This window comes from Sitodiplosis mosellana, unplaced genomic scaffold (assembly GCF_009176505.1).
Source record: "Sitodiplosis mosellana isolate CC-2019 unplaced genomic scaffold, AAFC_SMos_1.0 Smas_scaffold_38, whole genome shotgun sequence".
NCBI lineage: Eukaryota > Metazoa > Arthropoda > Insecta > Diptera > Cecidomyiidae > Sitodiplosis > Sitodiplosis mosellana.
In genome coordinates, this window is record NW_022595280.1 from 990,638 (window position 1) to 999,200 (window position 8,563).

Sequence of the window (8,563 nt, forward strand, 5' to 3'; positions counted from 1 at the left end):
ACACACACACACACACACACACACACACACACACACACACACACACATTACAATATTTATTTTTTTACCGGGGGGACAGAAAATCATGTTGAACTGAATGAAAATGAATTATTCCAAAAATTGAAAAATATGCTCGAACAAAAATTGAAATTGAATTTGAATGACAACAAAAAATTTCAGCAAAACACTACGGCATGTTTGATTGATAGCATTTTATCAGGGAAGGGAGATGTTTTTTTTGTGTTAGTGAATGACAATTCATTATTATCACTGAATCCATTCGCACAAATGCCCCGTGGCTTTTATGTAATTAATGCAAAAATGATTGGGGAAAGAACAGCATCAAACAAAGTTCAAAACGCGTTTTTTAGATTTCGTATCTCAATTACAATATATGTGATTTTTGATAAATAGCTTTCCATGGAAATTGCAGAGTTAATGAATTTTTCATGGAAAAACGGTGAAGACAGCGATTGAGGTAAACATAAATATAAACATGGAAATTGTGTATATTTGCTTTGTATTTTATTAAATTAAATATGTGCATTCCCTCTCTGTCTCTCTCTCTCTTTCCCGCTCTTTTTGTCATTGGTAAATCAACACGTCATCTCTGGAAAATTGCCATGATGTGGTTACACTTTAACTGCATCAACTCGTTTTTGTTTGGTTTTATTTGCTTCATGAACATTTTTGACCGACAATCATAAAAAAAAGTTTGGCTGCAAGAATCTCGAATCAACATGTTTCATGTTCAGAATGTTTGACATGGCCAAGAGTCAACAACTGGATGAGTTTTAGCAGAGAGAGAAAAAATACCCTGCAAACTTTGTGAGGTGAGATAAGAGAGATTGTGTTACTTTGTTGCACGTCATGCACACTCAAATGTACATTTAATGTTTCACTCCTCCCACGACGTGGAAAAAAGAGAACGGTAGCGCTATGTTCACGCTGAGAAAAAAAAAATTCGTTTTGTGTTGGCTTCTGGTTTAGCAATTATAATCATGTTTCGAATGGAATGTTTCATGGGAATCAAAAGTGCACTTAAACAAATGCAATAAAATCTGTGCATGCGTGTGCCTTCTTTTATATAATTTTGATGGTTTTTTTTTGCAGATATTTGTCGCAATGTTTGCATTTTACGGAGAATACAAAATGCGAATATAATGATGCGAATGAGGCCTTTCGCCGATAAATAGATACACACGCTCCGTTCCTTATAACTCCACTAATTCAATTAAATGGAAAAAGAAACGACGTAAAACCATCGTGTTAAAGTGTAATCTAGTGCTTATTGTTCAACGCCCCAATTGGCAATTGTAATTGATATTTAACGCATAACCCGAAGACAATTTTTCAGAGGAAAATTTCGTGACTTTATTAAAACACTTTTACTTCGAATCATAATATTCAGTATTCTTCTCTAAATGAGGAGAAAATAAATGATTAAAAAGACATTTTGGTAAGTATGTTCACTCGAGGCCCTCCTCTTAATAATCGTTTTACACATTCTGTGCTTGCTTACAACTTCAATTCTTCCCCACGCTTGGTTTTAAAGTCAACACGTTGATGACGACGACAACGTCGATGTCGGCAAGTGAGTATGTGCAGCAGGAAGCCAAAGAGTAATAAAAGAAATGAAAAGATCACGAAACCGAGTTGTAATTATTAATATTTATAATGAATTTTTAAATACTTTTTGAACAATTTTATGCAAATTGAAATCACGAGCTGAGTTTTTGGGAAATCACGAGCAACAGCAGCACAATTTCCTGACTTCTTTCACTTCTGCCGTTGTTGTGTGTGTGTGTGTATGCGATGATGAAACAATACGGCTCATTGAAATGATGGATGTTAATGCGTTGAAAACTTTCAAACCAAACGGCACAACAACAAAAAACGGAGTGAAATTTCCACCGAAAATACAAAAGTTCAACGTTCATGCATGAACAATCATCATTTAGAATAGAACACGTCTTCACATATGTGGAACGATGCAAAAAAAATCACGTAAATTCCAGCAAAACGTTCAATTTGTTTCAACTGAACAGAAAAAGCCACGGCAATCTTACTGGAAAAACAATCAAAAACCGTTAATCATGTTTGCATGAGCGCTTGACCCTACAAAGTGATCATTGTAGAGCCGACAAAAAAAGAAATTACCCAATGAAAGTGGAAAAAACACAAATTTCTTCATCGATTAAATGCTTGCCAACAAAATAAAAGAAAAAAAAACAACGCGATGCGTTAAATCTAATGAGATCGAAACTGACGACAAAAAAAAACTCTTACCAAAGAGAAAGGTTAATTGTCGACAACGATTAAGGGGCGATTAATTCGGTTTCGCTGAAAACGACCAAGTAATCAATTTGTAACAATTTCACGAGTTTTTAATTAATTTTCGGTTTAATTTTTTTTCTTTCTTTTCGTAACGAGTTCATTGCTTTTTTTCGTTCAACATTTAAAAAAATGGCTCAATAATGCGAATGAAAGCAGAACTTGTTGAGATTGATATTGACCCAAATTGATGGCTTCGAGGCACTGTCCGTGCGCACACACAACGTGATGCTTTCGATTCACTCCAGAAGCCGTTTGGTTTTGCTAGATGCTATTCGGTTCAGTTCTGTTTTGTTCTGATTTAAATGTGTTGTACATACGCATATATAAAAATGCTGCTGCACGTGATTCCAAACAAGAACAGTTAGACTGGATTTAGCACAGCGCACAGGTTGTGTGGTGAAACAGATTCCGTGGATTCTGAAGTAGTTTTTGAGTTGTTTGCATTAGTGGTTTAAATAGAATTTTTGTAATTTCAGCTATTAGCGAAACAATGCACAAGGTACGAACGGAATGGCAAAAAGAGGGTAAAATGAAACAATTGATGCCGTATTCTTCCGACAAACACACACACGCTCACGTATAAACAGAGACATTGTACAAAACATGTGATTTACGAGAATTGCACATTAAACGTGTACACAAAGTCGAAACAGAGTGCGGTATTTGTACAGAGCTGAGCGGCATTTTACATATATGTGAAACAAACTTACAATACAAGAAATTATTATGGCTTTACACCGACAAGTACCATTTTTGAGTTGAGGAAAACAATATTTTCCGCATGGTCGTTTTTTTTCTCGTTTTGCTTTTATTTCTTCATGTTTTGGTGTTTTTGCCGCTCTGCGGAAGAATAGAATGGCTATGTTCCGATTAAGGGATTTGCTTCGCTTGTACCGAAACGTGCAACCCATTCGAAAAAAATAGAAACAAAAAAACTTTCATTGTTTGAAAGCATCAAAGAAATCATGCTATTAGCCAGGGGAAAACATTGATCATAGATCCAAAATGAAAAAAAGCGACACCTCATCAACTTCCCATTGAAAATGCGCTGTGTCAAAGGAAATACCTATTTTGTGCTGGCTCATTTCTTGCACTGTTTTCTTTCTATTCGAGCGCTTCCATTTAATTCAATTTTTTCTCTCTTGTGCTAACCAATAATATTTCATTTGCCATCATTGTTTCCCATTTTTTCAATCTCGTTGCCGTCGTGTTATTATATCAAACACCGTCGTCACACCGTATCACATCATAGATACATAATAATTTAGATTGAATGGCGAAGAAACGGTGCGACGTAATGTGCAAAACATCAGCCATGCGATTCGGTAAAATCGCATCGTGGCTTTCAAAAACCCATTGTCTCATGGCTTTCTTCGAATTGTTCAGCATCTTTTCATGTGGCAAAGACGACGGCGACGACGTCGTCAATCGAATACCGTTACCGCCCGACATAATGAAGCCAATTGAATCAGACGTTATTTTTTTCATCGACAAGAGAGCTCGATTTATTTGGAATAGACTCAAATTACGCCGAAATAACTAACCGAAGCAATTGGATGACGCTAACGAGGCACGTGAATGAGGCGGTGAGACACATACATTATGTATCGATGTCATTTAATTAGCGTTTTTGCTCAATTCCGTCGTCATATGCACGAGCGTGGAGAAAAAAAAACACCACAACTATATTCGCATGCGAAATATTGTGTTCGACGAAAAGAGAATGAGTGTAATGGCAATGATGCGTAAAATAGTTGGCTATGAATTGAGAATGAGTTGTGTCTGGAGTGTTGTGTCGAGAAAAATGGTTTGTACCAATCAGTTTGTGGTTTGGTGTGTTCAATTGCAAAAGTCACCATTGCAACACCGGGACATACACCACAAACAACTCAATCGTACATGAAACGAGCAATAAAACAATGTCTAATGGGAACTATTGACTAAAGTATCACAATCACAAGTTGTGATTCACAACTGGAGCTACAGAGAGAGAGGGAGAGAGAGAGAGAGAGAGCAAAAAAAACCCCAGCATAAAGCCATTGTTTTCAAAGCACAGAACTTGTATAGAGAGAGAATAATGTGCCACAAAATCGAGTTGGGAATGTGTGTGTGTGTTTTCGAGCGAGGTAAAATTGGTGCTGGAAAATGCCATTGTTACATTGAGAAATGTTAATTTCTGTGTGCGGTAATATTGATTGGATGGTGCGATTGTACTATTGGCAAATGTCTTTTTTCACCTCAGATATTCTTTGCTATCTTCAATTCAGTATCTCGACAAGACAAGGGCCTGACCCCCCCCCCCCCGTCACACAAACAGCCCAAGCCAACAAAGAATGAAACGAATGGCTGGATGGAAAAAATCCAACCAACAAATTGAATATCGGTAGAATTCTCCAGTAAATAACAACAATTTATTGCCATGGTATAGCGAATAAAATCTAGAGTCGATGATGGCGTCGAGTTCAGCCAACTCACTAGTTCGTTCGGTTTATGCTATGTCGGCTATAAGAATACACAGCTCAATAAATTACGTCTTCTGCGAAAGATCATAAAATAAGATGCTCATAGCCAATTGAATCGTGTAATTTCCGATATATGCCATACAGTTCAACACATTCATATAAGATGTCGGTGTGTTTGCTAACCACACTCACTCGGCTAATGTTAATTAGGTAATGAGAATGGATTGGACTTACCTTTCCTACTGCAACAGATCACTTCTGTCTTTCTTCACACTTATCCACTGCTGCTTTTGTTGCTTTTGCTGCTGCTGCTGCCGCTGATGATGATGATTTTGCTGCGGCGACGGTTATACAAACTTGTTTTCTTTTTTTCTATCTTTTTTTTATCTCCACCTAAATGTCACGAGATTCTCCTGAAGCTGCACGCCGTCCTCGCTCAATAACAAAATACTCAGTCAGAGCTCAAACTTTATGCATCATGCTTATGATATATTTTTTTATTCTCTAGTTGTTGTTGTTGTTTTTGTTTATATGAATACCAAATCGTTTCTTTCCTACTTGGCTCCCAATAAATTTATACGATCCACTGTTAAAACATGATGCACCTCTTTATTTGCAGCGGAAAAAATGGTAAATTATTCAGATCAAACTTGAACGAGAGAGATGATGGTAAATAACATATAAAAATGACTTTGTATATTCGCGCGCATACACTCGTCAAACAAACGAACGAAGAAGAGAGAAAAAAACACCGAATAATGAACAGCGAGCCAATTTCGATCAAAGAAACACTAAACAAGAAAACTTTGAGTAGCACTGGCAAATGAGGTATCTTTTTTTATTCTTTTGCTTCTCCTAAATTTGATGGCAGATAACGAAACGATTTCTTTAGTAGGAGCAGTAACGGCGAAATGGAGAGAAAAAAAACACACACACCACATACACATACACCAATAATATACACACTCCTGTTTCACAACGGGTTTAATGTAGCACACGTAAGCACATGAGGTCGTTCGTTCAGTCAGTTTTTTTATTCTTCTGATACAGAACGCACGTCCGTCTCTATCTTTTCACTGGCGTGTTGTTCTTGTTCGTTTTTTGTTTTTTTTTTCTTTCGCCGATTGATTACTTTTTACTGAATTATGAAAACATGAATTTTTATCGGTATGACAGAGTTTGTGTGGGTTGACAACGTATGCTGTGATACTCATTCAATTTGCATAAGAAAAATATCTGTCGACGAACATTTCGCCGTTTTCCACAACAGAATAATATTTTGCCTTCACTGAATCTCGTGCTTTCTTTTGTGTGATATGAACACATAATATATCATCAGTATTGAATGTTTTTTTTTCTGCTTTCGTTTACACAAATGCCGCAGCTTCCTCGCGTCAACAAACTTTTATAATAGCAGCAGCAGTCGAGTATGAATATGTGTGCATCGTTTGTGATAATAATAACTCTTGCGTGCCGTTTTCGAAGAACCATACGACGAATCCACACCAAAAGAAGATTAAACAAACATCGTGACAGAATAGAAAAACAGAAAATTGAACGGGAAGAATGTTATAACACAAACACAACCAACTCTGTGTATATATGTACTTTGTTGATATCACTTCTCTTTCTTCGATACTACACGGCTTGCAATTATAGTCGACTCGGAGTTTCTCACACAAATTCTCGATTCTTTTTTTCAGCCAAAACTCTTGCTGCTCTCCAGCACGAACAGCAAGTCTTTTTTCAGCTGAAATAAAAAGTTTGGATTTTTGTCGAACGCACCGATCAAATGATGAAGTACACTGTTCGATGATCAGATTCGTGTACTGTAGACTTTTTTCGCTTCGTCAATTCGTGATTATAGTCTTTCGATATGCAAACGAACTACAGCCAAGACAACTTTTGTTTCTCTTCAAGTTTGTTGTTGTTGTTGTGTTTTTTTTTCACTTGAACTACAAGTATTATTAAAGTGAGATTTTGCTATTTTCAGCTTGAAAATAGACTCTTTCCACGAATCTCAATCCAATTTAATTTCACCGCAAAAGGTTTAGTTGACAACGATTTTCACTAATCCAAACGTCTGTAATTATACGGTTCAGCTTACGTTTTGGTAATACAATTGTAGAGAGTTTCAATTGCGATTAGGAAAAAACAACACCTCCTTGAATTCAAACTAACTCGTTACACAATCCACCATCAGTATTTGGTTTTTTGTTAATTTGTCAGTTGAATACATATACAGCACAACTTGTTTCGTGCATGAATCGAATTATTCAAATTAGCAAGTTTTTGTTTCTGCATCTGATTTTGGGTGATTTGTGTTTTTTTGGTTTCTAATAAGTTAAATTGCCCACAAAAGTGTCAAAATTCACAAGACCAACGAACATGTGGTTCCGTTCAATACCAGGTAGAAACTAACGCGATCGTGTCTTTCTCTCGATGTCATGAACCGCCGGCGCATTCGCCTCAACGAAATGCTTCTTCGTTCTTTTGCTTTGTCTACCATTCTTCGGTCGTTTGTACGAGAGCATTCAACTAAACACACACACACACACACACACACACACACACACACCATTGTGTGTATAATGTTGCCGCTGCTGCTGCTCAAGACCTGTGCGATTTCCATATTAATTGTAATTTCTCAAAATGGTTTCTTTCTACTATTCCACCGTGTATTCATTGGGTGCGAACAAAAGTTGGAATTGAGTGAGATTTATACCGAATCTAAATAGAAACGCTTTGAAAAAGGTAAACAATTTTTTTTTCGGCAAGAATCGCAGCGAACTCACTTGTTCGATGTGTTGTGTGTGTGTGTTTGTATTCGAGAGAGGCACACGTTCTTATGCGATTGATACGCTAGAGAAGCGTAGTATATTATTGCATGCTCGTTTGTGTAAGTGCCGTAAATGCTAACGACTCAGCAACAACACCAGCAACAGCGGCAACATCGCAACATTTGTTTACCTCTTGTTTCTTTTCTTCTTTGCAGCATTTCTTTGGCTTGCGTTACTTTGTCGTACTTATGCTGACTTTATGTATAACCATTGCGCATTCATCTCTTGTTTTATGCCCAAGTCGATGTAGACTCACGTATCACAAGGTTGACAGTGCCGCACTCAGGCTCGGGGACCGCTTGTATGGAATGAAGAAAATGTTGTGCAAAACCTCAAGTTTGGAATAGAAACGGTCATAACATGGATATATTCGATTAGGTTGAACTATAATATGTATTGCCCACAAATTGAAGGCGAGCTCATTTAATTTTTGTAGTTACTCCAGAAAGAATTCATCTGTTGCAGTATGAACCATGGCTCATATATGCATATGTCACTATTGATCAACGTCTATTCCACATAGTCTTGATAAATTTTTAAAATATGGATTTGCTCGTATGGATATGAACGCATTTTGGATGAATCGTATGCCAATCGTGTTTAAGCAATGAATTCTTTACTCGGAAGCTATATATAAATCCAATGAAAATACAAAGTATCGACGCAAGTGACGTCTTTGTTGACACAAATGGTAAGTGTTTGGAAATTGCTGTCGTTGTTGTTTTTTTTTTCATTCAAGCTTTTCGTAACTCAATCGATATAATCATCGATAAAGTGATGAATGTTTGGTTCATTCAGTCAAAGAGTGATCAAGATGAACGATTGGTCTAAATTATACTTATCAGGACGAAGATTCCATAAACGTTTAATTTTATCAATTCTACTGCTAGCGATTGGACTTATTGTTCTGTAATTATTACATTT

The 8,563-nt window shown here is 36.7% G+C and overlaps 1 protein-coding gene across 1 annotated transcript in view; it reads right to left on the reverse strand.

Annotated features, from left to right (window-relative positions):
• Positions 1–7,248, reverse strand: part of LOC129569648 (cadherin-87A) — a 152,064-nt gene extending 144,816 nt beyond the window's left edge. Inside the window, exon 1 of the mRNA XM_055448727.1 lies at positions 5,034–7,248. The gene's annotated coding sequence lies outside the window, so the exon portion shown is untranslated. The remainder of the gene's footprint in view (positions 1–5,033) is intronic.
• Positions 7,249–8,563: the final 1,315 nt, after the last annotated feature.